The sequence below is a fragment of the Panthera onca genome, chromosome A2, assembly GCF_046562875.1.
Source record: "Panthera onca isolate mPanOnc1 chromosome A2, mPanOnc1 haplotype 2, whole genome shotgun sequence".
Taxonomy (NCBI): domain Eukaryota; kingdom Metazoa; phylum Chordata; class Mammalia; order Carnivora; family Felidae; genus Panthera; species Panthera onca.
The window spans coordinates 139105553-139127629 of record NC_138340.1 but is presented as its reverse complement, the minus strand read 5'-3'; the positions used below and the strand labels follow the sequence as shown (position 1 = coordinate 139127629).

The window sequence follows — 22077 nt, the reverse complement described above, 5'->3', positions numbered from 1 at the left end:
TTCGTTACTCTCATAAGAAAGGCTATAACTCAAACAGATAATGTACAATTAAGAAGCTGGTATAAATATAAATCAGAGTTCTAGAAAACTAATGATCAACCTATACTGAAATCTTGTACCACAGTAGTAATTACAGCCACACTAACATAGCACCAATTACGTGCCAAGCATTGTTCTAAAGGCGCTGTTTATAATTGTTTAAGACTTCAGCAAACGATGTGTGTAACATTACCATTTTCCCAGTCTCATTAAAAAAAAAAAAAACTGAGGCAAAATTACTTGTCCAATCACATCGATCGTAAGTGACAGACCTTGGGTGTGAACCCATATACTTAATTATTAACCTACACTGCCACACCCTGAAGAAAATCAAGAGATTCTATGCCAAGTAATCCCTTACCAAACTCAGACCGATGCCTTAGATGGTTGGAAATGTGATCCTACTTTGCTTTCCTGATACATAGTATACTTTACAAACCTTGTCCCATGTCAAATGTCAATAACATAAACAATGTGCGACGTGAGAGGTAAACGCCATTCCGGGAATCCAAATGTGCTGTTTGCCCAAATAACATTATTATTAGCCTGAGAAGAATACGGTTACTCCCCCTTATCTGCAGTTTTCCTTTCTGCAGTTTCAGTTCCCTGCTATCAACCGCGGTCCAGAAACAGATGGATGGTCCTCCTTCTGACGAATCGGCGGAACGTCAATAGAAGCCTAAGTTTACGTCAGAATGCTGCGTCATTACCTCGCTTAGTTTCGCCCAAGCATTTTATCATCTCACATCATCGCTTGAAGGGTGAGTACAGCACAATAAGATATTTTAAGAGATCAAAACCACATTCACATAACTTTTATCATAGTCTGTTGTTGTAAATGTTCTATATTATTACTTGTTACTCTCTTACTGTGCCTACTTTATAAAGTAAACTTTATTTTATATAGGTATGTTTTATATAGGTATGTTTATAATAGGAAAAAGCATAGCATATATAGGGTTCAGCACTATCCAGGCACCCACGGGGGGTCTTGGTGCATCTCGCCTGTGGATAAGCACGAACTGCCATATTGGCCTGTGTTTCTCTTCAGTTACATAAGTAGATACATTTGGAACTAATCCCTACAGAGATTTGGGAAATCAATACAGGAGAGTTGAAGGGAAGGAGACATCAAAACTAGAGAACAAAGGGGTACCATTAAGAACCTTGTTTCCTTCCCCGAAGCCCCTAACACCTGGTAAATTTCCAAAATCTCATCAGAAAGCATGATATATTTACAGTAATATTTATCCTCTTGACTATTAACTCTGTGCCAAATATTCTTGCCTACATTATCTTTAATTACTTCCAAACCCCACAAATTAGATATATCATCCCCCCATTTTGCAGATGTTTTCCAAGGCTGCAAGAATTTAGCATTACTAAGAATCAAAGAACTTGTGGTTGTGGAAGTGGAATGAAAAATGGAATTTCTCTGATTCCAGTGTGTAAACGTACTTTGCGTTGTCAGTCCTAGGAAAGTATCTATCTCAAGCAGCAGTAGCCCAGTATTTCCCATATCACCTGGTGAGGACTTGTGCCTCAAGCTGAATTGACAAGATTCCTGCCAGCTTTATATTCCAAAGAAACTGGTTGTTCATCACATTTATGCCTATACCTCTGTCTATGTGTATTTCTGACAAATCAAAATTTGCAGGGTGATCAAGCATGTTTAGTAATGTGAAGAAATGCCTAAGGATAAGTGCAAATTAAAATTAACACCAAAATAGAGAAATAGGTTATGCATAGTGAGTATATCAGTCAGGATGAGCTAGGTTATACTACAGTAACGACAATAACAAAAAATTAAACTGTCTGTGATTTGGCCAGACAAAAGTTTATATTTTGCTCACTTGAAGCCAGTTTAGTTAGGGTTCAGGTGACTCTCCGGGATAGTCACCTTGAATGTGGTTGTTTGGCAATCCAGGCCGCTTGGAGCTTTTGGCTTCTTCTCAACACGTGTTTTCACAATTTCAGGGAAGGAGAGTGCTGTTGTGTCTTGTACTGTCAACTTAAATATCTCCATACAGACATGACATATATCACTTCACTTCCAACCCATTGGCTCTCCAGTGTGCCTAGAAGGAAAAGAGAAACAGTGAGTAATACAAGTGTCTCCTACACAGAGCAAAAATCAAAAAAGAGAGAGAATATAAAGTATAAAATAAACAGAGAAAATTGATAGAGTGAACTGTGTTATGATTGCATGATTGATCATGTTTTTGCTATTTTAGGTACTGAATGTTAAAAATTATTGTAGAGGTGCCTGGATGGCTTAGTCAGCTAAGCGTCTGACTCTTGATATTGGCTTGGGTCATGATCTCATGGTTCCTGAGTTCAAGCCCGGCGTCTGGCCCCCATGCGGCTCCTAATCAGGCTCCTATTGGACTCCTCACTGACAGTGTGGAGCCTGCTTGGGATTCTCTCTCTCTCTCTCTCTCTCTCTCTCTCTCTCTCTCTCTCTCTCTCATTGTCTCTCTCTCTCAAGATAAATAAGCTTAAAATAATTATTCTACAGTCTTTCAGAGGAAAAATACATGAATTTCCACTGTTAGCGTTGAAACAGCTCACTACATGTTACCCTGTACCTTCCATCAGTCTTTGAGATGTTGCTCCGTCCCTGAAGGCTTTTTAGTGGGTTGAAGAGGTAGATAGATAAGGGTAAAGAGACTGACTATGACAGCAGAGCAAATAGTTTATATTGCAAAAGCAAATCACTTCCCTGATTTTTTCCTACCTTTTTTTTTACCTTTGAAAAGAAAAATGTTGATTCCATTTATATACTTGAATATCATGAAGGCATGAACTCATTGGTTGTATTTATAATAGCACCAGTCTTTCTATTGCTGCTTAGAAAATGAAAACTAATTTTACTGCTTTTAGCTTGGACCCCACTTCTTTCATTTTAAAGAATATAGTTTTAAAGAGAACCATTGCTGGAAATAAGGGCCTGAGGAAAGAGCATGGTCCTTCAGCTCACTTGAGGGACATCGTGTTCCTCTCTTTTGTATTCCCCAGAGCTAATGTAATCTAAGTGACATACAAATTGAATTGGCTTTCCAGATTTTCATATACTTGTAACAGGTTGTTGAAGAATATAGACTCATAGAGGTAAGAATATAAGTTAAAAATTTTTCCCGAACTGTCCTCGATAGTTACTATGCTATAAATTACTTTTTCCATCTCTTACTGAATCTTTGTCAGAGTCTATAAATTTTCCAGCCACTTTTGTTTATTAAGATTCCAATCAAGTCTGCAGCATCAATATTGTATGGATTCAAAGCTCTTCTTCTTCAAGGATAGAGTCGAGTAGCTTGGTGGTGGTACTTTCTTCTTACAAGATTCCTGCTCCTAAATCTCCTAAAAGTTCTGACTTCTCTAAGCCTGGGGATAGAGATATCAGAGAGAAGTGGCAAATCTTTCCCCATTTGTCTGTGTGATGACACAGTCCTCCTCTTACTGTGTTTTTGTTCTGTTTTGTTTTTGTCACTTTTCTGACTGTCATTGATTGGCTATCTATGCTTTTTGGAGAATATTTGGTCCAACTCTTGATAGTTCAGCAAATATGTTGGTCCTTTTGAGCTTGTCCACTACAAAGTTTTCTTTTGTACACCATCTAGAGTTGTCTCCACTTTTCCCCCTTAAAGCACACAACCACTGATCTACCCCTCGGAACTTTCTGGCTGGTTACCTTACAGTACATCAGTGGGAATTGGGAATCTGTCTCAGGTGAAGTACTAGAAAGATGGGTGAAGCCCAGATGTCTTCTGAACTGTCCATTGTGTCCCTAGGTGTGTTAAATCATGGTAAGAAGAGATGGTCCTCCAAAGATTTCCACATCGAATCCCTGGAATCTATGAATGTGTCATGCTACATGGCAAAGAGAAATCAAGGTTGCAGACAGAATTAAGGTTCTCATCAACTGACTTTAAATGAGAGATTCTCCTGAATTACCTGGGGGAGTCCAGTGTAATCATGGAGGGCCTTAAGAGTGGAAGAGGGAGGCAGAAGGTTAGGTCAGAGTGGTGTGATGTGAGGAGAACTTGACGCGCTGTTACTGGCTGTGAAGCTGGAAGAAGAAGGTTATGAGCCAGGAAATGTGGGAGACCCCTAGAAGCTGGAAACGGCAAAGGAACATCATTTTCTAGAGACTCCAGAAGAGAAGGCAGCCCTACGGGCACCTTGACTTTAGTTGAGTGAGACCTGGGTCAGACTTCTGATCTACAGAACTATAAAATTGTCAATTAAAGCTGTAAATTAGTCTTAAAGCACTAGATTTGTGGTAATCTGTTATGACAGCTAGAAAACGAATACACTGGACAATCCTTGCATTCTTGCCATGCCAGTGCTTCCAGTTGCTCCACGAGGCTGCCTCTTCTTTCAGCCTGGGCTCCCTTTCCTCAACTCAGGCCTGTAAAGGTACAGACTAGCAGTTCTGCAGCCCAGGTAGTGTCAACATGGGGAACGAGGGGCGCTTTCCCTTCACACAAGCAGTGGCCTTCTACTTACTTTTGAGTTCATTTTTTTCTGAAACTATACATTTATTGCTAGAGTAAATGTTTTACAAAGCTCTTTGCAAAAACACAGCAGCCTCTTGCCATCAGTACCTTCTACCGTTTCCTCGTTTACAGAGGCAACCGACTTTAATTCATTTAGCTATGTCTTTTGGTAGTCATGCCTCTAAATGACATGCTTATATTGCTACTTCTTGATCTTTCTATATCTGTTGTCTTCCCCAAATGGAAAAATTATCCATCCTTTACCTACATCCTTGCCCACCATACATAAAATCTCCTCCCTCCCAACCTCCCAAGAGGGTTATGTTATAATTTTGTCTTAATAACTGTTAAGAATTTATATTGTTAGGGTGCCTAGGTATCTCAGTCGGTTAAGCACCCGACTCTTAATTTTGGCTTAGGTCATGATCTTGTGGTTCATGGAATCTGGGCTGACAGTGCGGGGCCTGTTTGGGGTTCTCGCTTTCCCTCTCTCTCTGCTCCTCCCCCCTACACACACACTGTCTCTCTCAAAATAACTAAATAAACATTTTTACAAATCTTAAAACAAGAATTTACATTGTTATGACATGTAAATCCTCACACAGTATACTATGATTTTCATCATCTTTGGGATTAAAATTGTCTTTTCCGTTAATTTTTTTATTTTCTGGGTACACATTATGCTTCCACCTCAAATATTTGCCAAATAATAGAAATCCTCTCTCAATACTTTTAGAGACAACAGGTGTTCTACTTTTAGTATTTTTAGAGAAAACACAGCCATAAACTGATCTGCTTCAATCTGGACTGGTTGCCTCTAAGTCCCTGCAAACCATTCCTCCTGAGATCTCCTTCCATAGTCTTCCTGAGGATTCTTTAAATTTTTTTAATGTTTATTTATTTTTGAAGGAGAGAGGCAGAGCATCAGTGGGGGAGGGCAGAGAGAGAGGGAGACACAGAATCTGAAACAGGCTCCAGGCCCTGAGCTGTCATCACAGAGCCCAATCCGGGGCTCGAACTCACGAACCTGGAGATCATGACCTGAGCCCAAGTTGGATGCTTAACCAACTGAGCCACCCAGGTGCCCCATCTTCCTGAGGATTCTTGTCACCTCTCGCTTGTGCCAGATATGTTTCCAGTGTCCACTACTGGGAAAGTATGAGCAGGAGGTAAAATTTGAGGATTTTGTCTATCTAAAAACATCTCTTACCCTTGTCTCTACCCTTGTCTTGATTTTGTCTGGGAGTTGAACTGAAAATAATTTTTGCTCAGAATTTTGAAGCAATTTCTCTATTTTCTTCCAGCTGTCAACAATATTGATGTCAGACTTCCAAAGCTGTTCATACTCTTTTTTTTTTTTTTTTTTTAAGTAATCTCTACACTCAACATGGGGCTTGTTCTATGAACCAGGATGCTAGTCCTTAGCAGATATTGAATCTGCCAGTGCCCTGATCTTGGATTTTCCAGCCTCCAGAATTATAGGAAATAAATTTCTTATAAGTTGCTTATAAGCCTTCCAGTATATGGTATTTCTGTTATAGCAGCCCAAACAAACTAAGGCACTCCATAAATTTTCCTTCCTTCCTCCCTCCCACCCTCCCTTCCTCCCTTCTTCCCTTCCTTTCTTCCTTCCTTCCTTCCTTCCTTCCTTCCCTTCCTCCCTCCTTCCCTCCCTGGGATATTTTGTTTCCTAGGAGATCTCACCTTGCTTCCAACATGCATATTGAGTTTACTGTTTCCCTTGACATATTTTTAATTCTCAAGGGCTCTTTTTGGTCTCTAAGTGCATTTTAAAAGTAGTATCCTATAATTGTTTTGTGTATGCTGCATTCTACCTTGTGTTTTATCCTCTCCAGAAACTAAAACCTCCATTGTCTACCAGGTTGGAGAAGCTATAGTAATATATCTTCTGATATATATACCATATAGATATACTATATAGATATACTATATAGATATATACTATACAGATTTTATATACTATAAGATATAGTAATATATCTTGATATACATATATATATATATGGTAATGTGAATATATGAAATAAGTGAGAGGATCTAAGATTCTAACTTCTCCTTAAACAGACTTTCAGCCAATCTGCTGTTTTTAAAACCATCTTTTCCCCCTACTTCCAAAGCATCTGGTGCTTCCAACTACTGGAGTGTTTTCAGGGATGAGCAATGCAAATTGGGTTATTTATTGGCCTTCACCACTGCCAGTTTAGGATCCAGCTCTCTCAGGGCTGGTAGATCCATAAACTTTCATTCTGATTTTCAGATTCTGATTTTTCTCAGTTTATCTGCTTTTGCAAGTATTTTTTCTCCTGTTTTCTTTGTTCTTGTGATATCATTCCTTTAAAAATTCTGCAAACTGTTGTTTAAGTAGGGTTTTTATAATGAGTAGGGATAAAAGTATATGTTCAGTTCATTGTATTAAATACCTTTAATTGGGATGACACCACACATGTTTATGAACAATTCACTTAGAATCATCCTCCCATTCTAATCACTTGGCTTTGGCAGGAGTGGGGAAGGATAGCACAAAGAAAGAAAACCCTCTCAACACAACACTATACTTCTTAGAGAACTTAATGCTTTCTGCCATTCCCTAGGTGGTGGTTGCAGACCTATTTCTATAGCCTGTTAGAAAATGTTGTGTTAAGGGTCTCACCCAAATTTTTGTTTTGTTGTAGAATTTTGCATTTAAGTTTTGGCTTTGTACCTTAGCTAAAATTCTGAGATTACAGGGAAAATTCCACTCAAAATCCTATTATATGCTGACCTGGTTATTATATTTCCTAAGAAGTCTTTTTTCCCCAAGTTAAATTACAGAGTTGTTCCGAGTAATCAGACGGTTGATGATAGTTATTTTGTTTGGATTTCTTTCACCTGTACCTTTTGATTATCTTGTGTCCTTGGTCTTAAACATAAGAGTAGGAACAGATTCTTTGTGTTTGTACTCCCACAAACTTATGCAGGTCTTCAAATGCTATTTATTTGGTGCCAAGAATGAGTATGTCATCCTAAATGAAGACCTGATTAGGAATATTTCATAACATATGGTTCTGTGTGTTGAAGAGTGGAAGTTTTGAATTAGGACTTGTAGGAAAAATCCTTGTATAATATCTTCAATCAAATCAAATAGACTGCACTTATTGTATTTGAAGTATGTCATTTTTCCCTTCTTACTTTTTAAAAATATTTAACGGCTCAAAATAACTTTAATACTAGTTTTAATCTCTTGAACATATATGTACATACATCATAAATTCTTAGGACATAAGGTTAAGTAGTATCATAATTAATGGTTTATAGCTCTGTAACATCACTTCCCGTTTTAATGTCCTCTAATTCCATTTAAGGAACTCACCCTGGACCTGGATCTGTTTCTAGCAATAATAGTTTTTATTCATTGTCATTGTTCTTTTATATTATTCTATTTTTATGAAGCAAATTCAAATGTGAGTTTATTTTTCTCTATGATGGAAACTAGACTATTGATGGATTAATTTTCACATGCAAGGGTTTCTTATTTAATTTTTTTTCCCCTGACAGTATGGCACTGCTAGTGACAATATTCCAAAAGACAGCTCCATTGCTTCTGTGCCTAGGACCTAGAGTTAATTTTCAGCCTCATTTTTGATCTTACAAGCCTACTGCAAATGTGATGTTGGTAGAAGAAAGTTTTCCTCATCCTATATATCTTGCACATGCCTCTTGACAGTATTTTACGATACCATTTTTTACAAAGATTTAAATATGTTAGAACTATGATTTCTGGTAGTTGATTCAATCAAAGTAAAATAAAGTAAAATAAAATAAAATAAAATAAAATAAAATAAAATAATCCTATGTTGCCATAAATTGATCATATTAGGGTGTTTCCTTAGCAAGGTGAAGCTTCAATCTTTGTTAAAGGGAATGACTACGTTTTGTAGGCCGCCAATCAGGAAAGAAACATAACGGGAGCAAGTGCTGGCTTTGCCTGGAATTGAGCCGTCCTGCCCAAAGCAAAAGGGAAAAATGAACTCTAGCAGAGTCGTGTCAGTTAATGAAGGTTTGTCTTCATGTGCAGTAGACAAGATATTATAGTGAAAAGGCTGATGTGGGTTCTGAGACACAGAGACCTGTCAGGACTCAGCCATTTGCTTGCTGTGTGACCGTGAACAGATTACTGACCTGAAGTTCACTTGCTTCCTTGGTAAAAATTTTATATCTTACAAGGTTCTCATGAGGATTCAGTGAGATAAAATGTGTGAATGTCCTTTGTAAATTTAAAAATTCCACGGAAATCCAACTGGTATGATTGTTTAATGCTTTCTATAGTCAAAGGTAGTTTAGATCGCATTTCAGGTAGCGATCAATTCAGGTATGATTGTTTAATGCTTTCTATAGCCAAAGGTAGTTTAGATCGCATTCACTGTGTCTAACACAGTGTCTGATAAAGCATATGCTCAATAAATAGTAGTTCCTTTCTTTATCCAAGGAATAAAAATAAATTTCCCAGTAATGAGCAATTATAAGATACCATAGCGATTCCAGCATAGCATAAACATTTGGAGGGTGGGGGAAGACAATTACATGGAATATTCTAAAGTTCATACAACCTAGTTTTCCAAGGATTATCATTATTGTAGAAAAAGAGTGACAATGCACATATGGTATATATGGCACAAGTGGTTTCTCCTTTTCACAAAAATAATACTAAATAAGCTAAAATTTACATAAGAAGTCAATAGATTAGATGATCGTGATATAGTAATGGTGAAATTTAACACTTTTGAGGAATTGGTAAGAAACTTAGAAATCTCTTCTATATTTCAATAAACTGGCATTATTCAGAGATCTCGTATGAGTAACTAGTTATTTACTTGAATGACTAAGTTACTAAGTAATCTATTTAGTGGATAATAAAACCAGAACTGAAACACGAATCTGTTGATCCTCAGCTTAGTCCTCTTTCTACAACACTAGGCTGACAATTCTATCATTTATGATTTCATCCATTTGACAAGAATTTAGAATACCTTAGTCATTGACAAACGTTCTATTATTAAACATTTTCTTTTAAAATAATAATTTTTTTTTCTGAATATGCTAGTTTTAGAAATTATGCTTCCTGAAAAATGCCCATTGATCCTGTACCTGTGCCTCATTGGCTCCTCCCCACCTATATAACTATGCTGGATAAAAGCAACTGTTCATTTCCTAACAGCAGCAACAAATCCTGTGGATTACCTCCCTCAACATATATTCCAACCCCTTGTAGCATGCAGAAGCTGGAAAGCTAAAAAAAAATCTACATTTCTCAGACTTACTTGAAGCTACAGTTACACTCATCAGATGACCTGAGGGAGGCCTCTTTGGAAGTGAATGTGGGTAGGCATGTGGTCCCCCCACTTTTCATTGCAAATCAGACCAAGGTGACATAATTCTGGATCTGGCAGCTGTTTTGGAAGTTCCTCATTGTACAGATACCTTAGTGATCACAGGCAGCAGATTTTTATACTTTACAATCTAATGTTCATAACCATAATGTTTCCTTGATATTTCACTAAATGACTAAATCACAATTTTATTAAAAATTTCCCCATTGCAAGTTATTGACTCTTTTCAATTGTTACTATTATGAACACTGTTGGAATATAATTCTGAATGTTTAAAGTTATCTCCTTTAAAATTTTCATACCTGAGGATAAATTCATAGATATGAGATTAGGAGCTGAAGGGCATACTCACTTCTATAGGATTTTGTTCTGAAGAGATGCCTGTGTAGGGGCCTCTTCTGGGCAGAGGACAGAGGTATGTATGGATGTAAAAACTAGGAGAAATGTAAGTTACCCTCTAAGACCAGGCAACAGTTGTTTTGTCCTGACTTCTTCCACATACTTACAGGCTGAGCAGACTCTTTATGCCACTCAAAATTAGGGACAGGAAAGATGGTGGAAGTTTAGGGAATCCTCCCTCTGGACAGAGTAGGAATGGAGAAGAAAACTTCAACTTGGCTTCTATGCAGACCCTGAGAAGGAAAATTGGGATCTACAGACATTTATAGAGTTAGACACAGTTACTGTATATCTACTTAAATAATTTATAATTTTTATACAATTATGAAAAATTTGAAATTTCCCATTTTAAATCATTAAACTTTGCCAATTTCCTTAGTAATGTTCATGAAAATAATTTGAATGAATAGGGATGCATTTATGATTGGGAGCACCAAGAAAGGGAGGAAGCAGGGACTGTGCTGCTTTTCAGAGCCCTGCTAGAAGAACACAGCTTAATTGTGGACCACTTGATGAGGTGAACTGGCTGGTCCCTTCTCATGTGTAAGCCTTGGATCTAGTGTCTCAGTCAAGTGTGTCCGGAGATTGAAAGCTCTTTTTTTGTGAACAGCCAAATACACAACGGTGTCTACCTAAGTGGTATATACAATGGGACTAAAATCCATTAACAATGTTTTTTTCTTGCTTTGTTAACACTAGTGTTCTTAACTTAATGGTTTAGTTATTCTATGTCTGTCTTCACTAGGTTTTTTGGCAGAACAAAAATGTCTAAAGTAATATTTAGCACTGAGAACATAAATAAATTCAGTTGCAGTATATCTCTAACATAGTTAACACAAAATAAGATCTAGCAGCAGATAAAAAGCTATGACATCAAAAAAAATGTTTGCGTGAGCATTGTCAACTCAACTAAAAATGGGTATTAATTACCTGTTTTGTACCTTGTGCTACGTACCCTAGGGATGGGGAGAGAAGGTAGGTACGAAGAACCAGAAGAGAGGTCTGTCCTTGCCCTCAAGGAGCTAGCAAGCTCTATTTTAATGAGTACTACTAGCCATATGGACATTAGGGGAAATATATATTGTGTATGCATGCGTGTGTCGCAGTTTTGCTGTCTGTAAATATGGTGTGGAAGCGCTGAAGTCTCTACTGCCAACGTGTAAGTACATGAGCAAATGAGACGCCTCTTCAGCTACTGTTCTTGTGCTTATGTTTAACACATTTTTAAAAAGTGGTTATTGGATATACCCAAGCTCTTTTTTATTATGGAAATAGATATCTTATTAGGAATTACGGGCCCTCCATTCTGTCTGATGTGTTGAGTTTTCAAGCTGTCCTTCAGGATAAGTGAGTTGCAAAATATAATGATGCATGCCTGTGTTGGAAGTGAACAAGAACAAGTTTCAATGTATGTTGAAGTTATTTTAGAGCAAATTTCACAATGCTAATTGTCCTTCAAAGTAATCTGTCTTAGAAGTCAAATCTAACCAAAGAATTGAATGCCATCTACTATAACAAATGTAAAACTCAATCATAATTTATTACTGTGACATAGGATAACACTACATAAGTATAAACATTTTTTGATAGATATGAAAAATTGGGCAGAAAATTCGTAATAATCCTTCAATATCCACTCAGTCTCATAAAGATAGGTCCACGTTTTTAATATATATTATCCTTAAGTAAGATACAAAGAAACATTTGGTACTTTCATCACACATGTAGAGGAAACGATATTATCTAAAATTTTGGTTATTATATGTCGCTATATCTTATACAGATGAGATACCTCATATGGTAAAATTATATTTTTATAAAATAGCTGTTATTTTGTTTTACAGAGTTTATTTGGGAAATTATCAATTAACTGTGTCAATTTGATATTCATTAAAATGTTTATTCTGGAATTGTCTAAAATATCCATTGAACATAAACATGCCATCTGCAAAATAGGCAGCATTCCTTTTAATTCATTTAGCTGCTTTTTCTGACAAATATAATGACCTTTTAAACTATCCTTAATATAATATGTTTTATCGTGTAAGGCTTCATTTTTTCAGCAATATGATGAATTAAAAGCAATACTTGAGCAGGAATTATATTGCACCTGATTAATTATCCCTAAAATTTTCAATTTATTTTTGGGTTTATTATTATTGAAGCTTAAATTGCTTAGAATTAAAAATGGAATGAACTAAACTAAGTTTTAGTGGAGTCATCCTATGCTGAAAGTGCATTTTGTGGCTTGTGTCAATTATGGCTTATACTGACTTGCTTTTGCTTCTGAGAAGAACTGAAGAAGATGCCAAATATGGCAATAAATCAGCGCGGGTTGGGAAATCATTGAAATTTCAGAAGTCTTTACACCTTTTGTAGCAGCCTATATAATCTCACAAAATGAGAAAATAAGTCATTGTGCCATAACATAGTGGTATTTTATGTCTTTAAACATAAAATTTGTACTCATGTGACATTTTATTGCTAAGGTAGAAGTACCAGACTCTTGAAACTATTATAATACATAATAAAAAGAGGAGACATTGTTTATGATTCTGTGCACAAATAGGAGGAAATGTAAATTATGTACTGAGACTAGGGAACAATTGTTTTTTCCTGATTATTCCATGCACCTACAGGGTGAAAAGACTCTTCTTCCTAAAATGATACCAATCAAAAGTAGGGGCCCGAGGATGGTGGAAGTTTGGGGAACCCTTCATCTGGATGGAGTAAGAGTGGAGAACAAATCGTGAAATGTTCTGTGAAAATAGTTTACCATCTGTATTAGCTATGTATTGCTGCATAACAAAATACTTCAAAAATTAACAGTTTTAAGAAACTAACATAACTATCTCACACAGTTTCTGAGGATTAAGAATTTAGGAATGGCTTTGCTGGGTGATTCTGGCTCAGGATCTCTTACAAGATTGTAATCAAACTGTTGGCTGAGACTCCAGTCTTTGAAGACTTGAGTGGCATTTGGATTAGCTTCCAAGTTCATTCATATGGATGTGGCAGGAAACTTCAGTTTCTCACCATGTGCTGCTCATGATGTGTCTTCTGTCAGCAGAAGTAATCCAAGATGGAGGCTATAGGCTTTATACACTACTCTCAGAATGGACACACTTTCTCTTCTACCATAGTCTACTGGTCACACGAATCAGCCTTGATAAAATATGGGACATAAGTACATAAAGATATGAACACTAGGAGCCAAAGCTCATTGGTAGTTATCTTGGAAAGTGGCTACAGTCACCTTTCACAGCATCCTTTTTTCCATCATTTATTTACGCATTCACTCATCTGTAAATACTTATTAAGCCTCTGTGTTCCAGGAACTGTGTTAGATCTTGGAGATAACCAAGGTAGACATAGTTTCTGTGCTCATGGAGACAAAGAAGCACCAGATATTTATAGTGATTAAAGCTATGTTAAGGAAGCCCACAGATTATCTCATAGCCTCCCATAGTATTTTGTATTTCCTTAACATATCTCTGGTTCTTGTCCGACTCCATGAGTGTAGGGAGTATTCCTACCCCAACTGATAATGCTTCTTCTCTGATTATTTTCACTTCTATTCCATCTTACTACATGTTCACTTCATGCACAGCAATGGAACTTTTCTTCACCTAAAGCGTCTTTGCCTTCAAAAGTGCTGATTTAAATAGTCCACTCTTTAATCCCAACTGATATTTCCAACTTCCTTATTTAACTAATTGTACTGGGATTGTACTTAAACACTATTGTGATTTCTGGGCCATTTATCCTCATATTTTCTTCCCATCTGTCAGATTGCTCCTGTCTCTACTTCCCTTTCTAGCCTCATCATTTCTACAGTTCGTCATTTTAATTTTCCTGTTGCCAATATCCCAAATTCACTTCCCCTTGTTTGACAGAATGCCAGACTAGAATGAACCCAATTATCTATTTATTTATGCCTTTGGATGACAGCTAGAGTACTGGAAGAAAAATCCAAAATAAAGTATATGGATTTCATTATAAATTTATAATTATTAAGCTGAAAATGTATTCCAAGTATGCCAGAAACCTGATCTCATTTTCCAAGTCAGCTTGTTCTTCAACTACACACTATTCTATTCCTTTTCTCCTCTCCTTAAATATCTGACCTGTCTGTACCCTTACACTCTCAACTCTCAGCAAAAAACTTCTAAGGAGGAAATAGAAGCCACCATCTGGAGGTGACTCAACTTCTCTCCACTATATTTCCAAAAGTAATTCTGGTTGCACTCATTCTGTCTTCCATCCCTCCTCTTTTAGTCACTGGAGAAAAAGAAGTTTAACATTTCAACAGAGAATGAGTATTCAATGAAGCAAGTATCTGGTGGAGAGGAATCAGAAAACCTTTGAGTTTTAGGTAAAGATTAAAATGGCGTAGGTTTAAAGCTCCTATTTTGAATTAGAGATGAGAAAATCTATGATTGAACCCAAAGAGTTGCAACTACATAGGTTCTTCTGCTGTGCTTTCATGGCGTCCCACCACACTAACTCCCTTCCTTCTCCTCTATCACTGTAACTATTTACAAACCTATCTCCCTAGCCTCTTGTGTCCCCTGCTGAGGAGAGGGCCCAACTAAGAAAGAATGGCAATCCTTACGGCAATCCTTACAAGCCCTTAGCAAGTGCAACTTACAAGGCCAGGTTTTATGAGTGGGGTAAAGTGGTAAAGGCTGTGGGAGAAGTCAAGCAAAATGATGCAGTTTGAGAAAATAGAACCCAAGTATGATTAAAAATATTTTTAAACTTTTTTGGTAATGTTTGTATTTATTTTTGAGAGATAGAGACAGAGCACGAGTGAGGGAGAGGCAGAGAGAGAGGGAGACAGAATCTGAAGCAGTCTCCAGGCTCCGAGCTGCCAGTACAGAGCCTGACGCGGGGCTCGAACTTGCAGACCGGGAGATCATGACCTGAGCCGAAGTAAGATGCTTAAGTGACTGAGCCACCCAGGCACCCCTAAAAAATAATTCTAACAGCCCCCCTCAACCTAACAATGAAATGAGAGAGAAATAAGTGGGAAAATAAGGAAATAAGTTGGATCATATACGAGAAATTATTAAATATAAAGGCTTCGTTTCCAGAAAGACCGTGGATTCAAATGCGTGGCCTCTCAGGAAATATTTTCCAAATTATTAAAAACTTTGCCCTTCATCTCAGCATGAGGGTTCCTCACCTTCTTCAGTGGAAGACCCATGTGGATAATTGCTACAACTGTCCACACCACACATGATTTCATAACATTGGAGTCAGTTTCAAGAAATTTCATGGGTCCCATTTATTTTCTGATTGCATGACTAACTATTGATGGTCTCCCCATAAGCCCCGGAGACACATGAAAGATAAATATTTGATGATTTATAGTTATCTGTGGTGTTAAATTTGTTTTAATTTTTTTATTGCTTTTATTGTTCTTTCTTATCTTTGAGTGAATCAGACAAGAAAACGATTTGAGGGGAGCAGCTCTCTTTTATGTTCTTCTATTTAGGACTGGCTACACATGGGTGCCCGTGCAGGTGTATGTATGTGCTGAGAGGACAGGTTTGGTTACCTCTTGCTCCCACATTTCTCCCACCATCCCCTCACTTTCAGGATTTCTTATATAAGAGGGTTGGTCAATATTACAATACAGAGTTAACAGAGATGCAATATTAAGAACTATTAGGTCCACTTAAAAGTGAATCATAGTCACTAAAGGCTGATAAGATTCATAGTTGAAAAAGGCATCATGATGAAGAAACATGATAAATAATGAAAAAAAGTAAAAAACCTGGAGAAGTACTTAAAATAAGACAATGGCAGCCTAATTGGTGAGGGTTCTTTGAAAATAATTGAAATCCAGATCAAATCTCATGCTCAGGGGTAATAATCCTAAAATGATTGATATAGTACCAGTTTTATTCATTAAAATTTTAAAAGAACTCTATTATAAACAAAAGAGAGTATTTTGTAATGTTTATTTACCTATTTTGAGAGAGAGAAGAGAGCATGCAAGCACAGGTGTGCGTTAGTAGGGGAGGGGCAGAGAGAGAGGGAGAGAAAATCTTAACAGGCCCTGCTCTGTCAGCGCAGAGGCTAATGCAGGGCTTGATCCCACAACCATGAGATCATGACCTCAGCCAAAATCAAGACTCAGAGGCTTCACTGACTAAGCCACCCAGGAGCCCCCAAAGAGAGTATTTAACTGAATTATAAATGATGACAGTTTGTAATGCTTGATTTTATTTTTAACTGATTTTACCTTTTCCCTTTACTGTCTACATTTTGAATCCTGAAAACTTTGTTCTCTGTCAATAAATCCATAATCAATGCTAAAAGATTTGTCACACACAAAATCAGTTATATAGTAAGTAATGAATAATTTTGGAAACATTATTAGTACAATTTTAAAACTAAAAAAATCCGTTCATCAGTTGATGGACATTTGGGCTCTTTGCGTAATTTGGCTATTGTTGATATTGCTGCTGTAAACATTGGGGTGCTTGTGCCCCTTTGAGTTAGCAGTCCTGTATCCTTTGAATAAATTCCAAGCAGTGTAATGGCTGAATTGTAGGTAATTCTTTTTTTAATTTTTTGAGGAACTTCTGCACTGTTTTCCAGAGTGGCTGCACCAGTTTGCATTCTTACCAACAGTGCAAGAGGGTTCCCATTTCTCCACATCTTGCCAACATCTGTTGTTTCCTGAGTTGTTAATTTTAGCCACCCTGACTGGTGTGAGGTGGTATCTCAGTGTGGTTTTAATTTGTACTTCCCTGATGTTGAGTGATGTTGAGCATCTTTTCGTGTCTCTATTAGCCATCTTCTCATTTCTTCTCTTTTTCTCATTGGATTGTTTTTCAGGTGTTGAGTTTGGGAAGTTGCTTATACATTTTTGATACTAACTCTTTATCTGATATGTCATTTGCAAATATCTTCTCCAGTTCTGTTGGTTGCCTTTTAGTTTTGTTGATTGTTTCCTTTGTTGTGAAGAAGCTTTTTATCTTGATGAGGTCCCGGTTCATTTTTGCTTTTATTTCTCTTGCCTTTGGAGACATGTCAAGTAAGAAGTTGCTGTGGCTGAGGTCAAAAACGTTTTTGCCTGTTTTCTCCTATAGGATTTTGATGGTTTCCTGTTTCACATTTAGGTCTTTCATCCATTTTGGATTTATTTTTGTAGATGGTGTAAGAAAGTGGTCCAGTTTCATTCTTCTGCATGTTGCTGTCCAGTTCTCCCAGCACCATTTGCTAAAGAGACTGTCTTTTTTCCCTTGGATACTCTTTCCTGCTTTATGGAAGATTAGTTGGCCATGTATTTTTGGGTCCATTTCTCAGTTCTCTATTCTATTCCATTGATCTCTGTGTCTCTTTTTATACCAATACCACATTGTCTTGATGATTGCAGCTTTGTAATACAAGCTAAAGTCTAGGATTGTGATGCCTCCAGCTTTGGTTTTCTTTTTCAACATTACTTTGACTATTGGGTATTTTTTTTTTTGTGGTTCCATACAAATTTTAGGATTGTTTGTTCTAGCTCTGTGGAGAATGCCGGTCCTATTTTGATTGGGATCGCATTGAATGTGTAGATTGCTTTGGGTAGTATTGATATTTTAACAATATTTGTCCTTGCAATCCATGAACATGGAATGTTTTTCCATTTCTATGTGACTTCTTCAATTTCTTTCATAAGCTTTCTATAGTTTTCAGCATAGAAATTTTTTATGTCTTTGGTTAGGTTTATTCCTAGGTATTTTATGGTTTTTGATGAAATCGTAAATAGGATCAATTCCCTGATACCTCTTTCTGTTACTTCATTATAGGTGTATGGAAATAAGACCACTTTCCGTACATTGCTTTTACATCCTGTGACTTTGCTGAATTCATGTATCAGTTCTAGCAGTTTTTTGGTGGAGTCTTTCGGGTTTTCCATGTAGAGTATCATGTCATCTACAAAGAGTGAAAGTCTGACTTCTTCTTTGACAATTTGGATGCCTTTTATTTCATTTTGTTGTCTGATTGCTGAGGTTAGGACTTCCAACACTATGTGAAACGACCGTGGTGAGAGTGGACATCCCTGCTTGTGTTCTTGATCTTAGGGGGAAAGATCAGTTTTTCCCCATTGAGGATGATATTAGCTGTGGGCCTTTCATATATGATTTTTATGATGTTAAGGTATGTTCCTTCAATCTCAACTTTCTTGAGGGTTTTTATTAAGAATGCATGTTGCATTTTGTCAAATGCTTTTTCTGCATCTATTGACAGATCATATGGTTCTTGTCCTTTCTTCTATTAATGTGATAAATCATGTTGATTGATTTGTGAATCTTGAACCAGCCCTGTACCCAGGAATGAATCCCACTTGATCATGGTGAATAATTCTTTTAATGCACTGTTGAATTTGATTTGCTAGTATCTTGTTGAGAATTTTTGCATTCATGTTCATCAAGGATAAGAAGATGTGGTATATACAATGGAATACTACTCAACAATGGAAAAGAATGAAATCTTGCCATTTGCAACAATGTGGATAGAGCTGAAGGGTATTATGCCAAGCAAAATAAGTCAATCAGAGAAAGACAGGTATCACATGATTTTACTCACGTGGAATTTGAGAAACACAACAGATTGACATAGGGCTAAGGGTAGGAAAAATACGATAAAAACAGAGAGGGAGGCAAACCATAAGAGATTTGTAAATATAGAGAACAAACTGAGGGTTGATGGGGCTGGAGGAAATGGGCGATGGGCATTAAGGAGGGGACTTGTTGAGATGAGCACCGGGTGTCATATGTAAGTGATGAATCCCTGGATTCTACTCCTGAAGCCAAGATTTTACTGTATGTTAACTAACTTTAGAATAAATAAAATAAAAAAATAAAGGGAGAGAAGAAACAAAAAAAATTTAAATAATTCATATTAAAAAAACCTAAAAACTAAAAAAAACCCCAATATACAGTTGAACTCAACGGAGACAGGTAAATTTCAGGTGCCAAAATAAAAAGGGGCTGGGGAGATCAAAGCAAAGCAATAAACACGTGTTGATAACGACATGACTTATGGGATTTGGAAGGTGGAGCTAGAGTTTTAATTCTTAGGTGGGGAAAAGAGATCGGGCCAGGGAAGAAGGTGAGTTGGAGACTGAAGACTGACTTATTCTCCAAAGCTCACAATCTCTGAAAACCAGCCTCCTACTATCTCTTTCTTGTATCCAGGAGAAATCTAGCACCTATTACTTAGGATAAATCAGTGACTGTTATTGAGTAGATCTTTTCTTTCCAGAGAAAAGGGAACTAGTTCAATTATATGGTCCTCATAACAAGGGTAGATCTTAATGTAACGCCATATTTGTCCAATGAAAAATCATTGAGTCCTTTTTTCCTTCCTTCTTCCCTACCTCCCTCCCTTTCTTCATTCCTATCACTTTCCATTATTTTGCTCCTTTTCAGAATAGTACATATTCCTGATTGATGATTACAGTCCCAGCTCAATTCCCATATGGCACAAACTTGAACATAATTTATGATTAAAACCAAAAGTGGAGATAGTGATGTTTTGTACTTAACAATTTAAGTTGACAAGCAGGAGTGACCCCAGTAGAAGATTCAAAATCAGAAGGAAATTAATATAAAAACTGGTACAGGATTTATGAAAACCATGGTATATGGACATTTGCATAATTCAGGTTCTACCAAAAAGCTGGATTGTTATGCTGGAAGTGTCTGCAAAAAATGTAGTGCCTCACGATTCCTGCCACAGCATCAAAGTGGCAGTGAACTCCACCCACTGAATAGTGTAGGCCATACAGCAATGAGTGAAAGAAATTGGTGTTACAAAACAGGTAAGTAAGACATTATTTACTGCTTTCTGAGAGACTGTGAAATTCAGTCATACATGCACTTTGGAAAGAAAGATTATTTCATTTTAATTCTGAACATTTAAAATTTCCGGAGATAAAGCTATCCACAAGATGGAGGATAACAAAATGAGAGTTTCTAGAGGTCATTCCATAGAAATGGAATCCTTTAATATCATTTTACAGGAGGTTTTTAGAAGTATTATTTTGAATGGCTACAGAAGGTATGATGGTTGAGATATGACTGCACTTAAAAATATAAATTGTAAGGTTGATGTGTTAAAACTCTTCATGGATCAGCACTACTTTAAAAAAGGACAGTTGCTGGCACTCTGTGCGGTCACATGAAAATTCACCGTGAAGTCTGACTTTATTATAGTAGCTGTAAATGGGATAAGAGGTACAAGTTTTATGTTGCACTATGAGGTTCCTACCTACACCACTAATAAAATTGATGAAGTCATTCACATAAGTAGAAAGGAACTTGGTGCTCTCACAGATTAAAGCTCTATACACTGTTATTTACAAAGATTTTGTTTTCACTGTGAGAGTCTCAGTTGAAGTCCTTGAATAAAATGGTTCATCTTCTACAGTAGTGTTCTCTAGTAGAACTCTTGGTGATGCTTAAAATATTCCATACCTGCATTGTCCATCATGGTAGCCATCAGCCATGTGTGGTTCCTGAGCTTTCAGAATGTGGCTAGAATATCTGAGAAACTGAATTTTTAATTTCATTTAAGTTTAAATTTGAATTCAAATAGCTGCATGTGATCAATGATTACATTATCAGGCTCTCCATCTCTACAGCACTGATTGGTGTCGAATGAATGTAAGAGTTCCAGCTTTGTCTGCTCTTGCGTACGTGGCAATGTGATTAATTACCAAAAACAATCCTGAGGGTAAAATAGTTTATCATTTGTTCAGAATTAATGGACATTGAAGTTTAAAATGAAATGATGTGGATTTTAAGATAGCTGACATCCATAAGGGAATAGTTGAAATTCAAGCCAATATTAAATTTCCAGGGGCACCAATACAAATTTAAGGGAGGCCATTTAACAAGCCTCAGTAGTAAAGAAGATATAACAGGTAATGAACAAACAATGCAAAGCCTCGAGCATCTAAAAAGTAAAACAGGCCTGTTGTGAAAACTGTCCAGATTCCATTATCAAAAATGATCCAAGCTTTTTGGACCGGGAGATAGAATTTTTAAAAGTTCAGGTAAAAAAGGGGAATAACTATCAGTTAGATAAAGAAACATTTTCTGTATTTGCATCCCCATATTGTGCTATGCCTGAAGTAAAAGACTTCATTCCTCGTGTCCGCAAAGATAATGAGGGGCTGCAGTTAGAATCTGAGGCAGTCTCCACTGACACAGTAACTGCCACCAGAGACACTGGAACAGTGACAGAGGTGTATCCATTCATGATGGTAGTACTGTTCCACAGGGTCCAGTGTGGTTAGTGAAAGATTAAATATCCCACTGTTCTGCAGTCAGAAATCAAGGTGAAAGGTTGTGGACGTTATCTGGCTGGTGATGAAAATATGCACTCTTGTAAAGTAATTGCTGTAACTCTTGTCAAAACACTAAAGGATAGAAGCAAGATAGTAATAGAAGATGCAATTCCTCAGTTATTATAAACTTTTCTTTCTCATGATTTCTTAAATAATTACAGGGTAGAATTTGCCACACCAACAACGATTTTAACATTTCAGGAATACTTTCTAGTGTATTGATTTATATACAAAACAAATATGTACTAGTATTTTATTAAAAGTGAAGTAGAAGGAATTTAAAAAAAGAAACAAAGGAAAGCCTTGGGCAGTGTGAAAATAGAACAGGAATATGTGAAGCACAGTGGTGAGTTTCTGTAAATGAAAAATAATTATTTAATTAAAAATAAACAATGAG

At 36.8% G+C, this 22077-nt stretch overlaps 1 long non-coding RNA gene across 2 annotated transcripts in view; it reads left to right on the top strand.

Moving 5' to 3' along the window:
- Window positions 1-646: 646 nt before the first annotated feature.
- LOC132679445 (uncharacterized) overlaps window positions 647-22077 on the top strand; it is a 265049-nt gene continuing 243618 nt past the window's right edge. The window contains exons 1-3 of one of the 2 annotated variants that reach the window (XR_009610159.3): window positions 647-800; window positions 2017-2141; window positions 8477-8595. This is a non-coding gene — a long non-coding RNA (uncharacterized LOC132679445). The remainder of the gene's footprint in view (window positions 801-2016; window positions 2142-8476; window positions 8596-22077) is intronic. The other variant, XR_009610160.3, reaches the window with a different exon arrangement.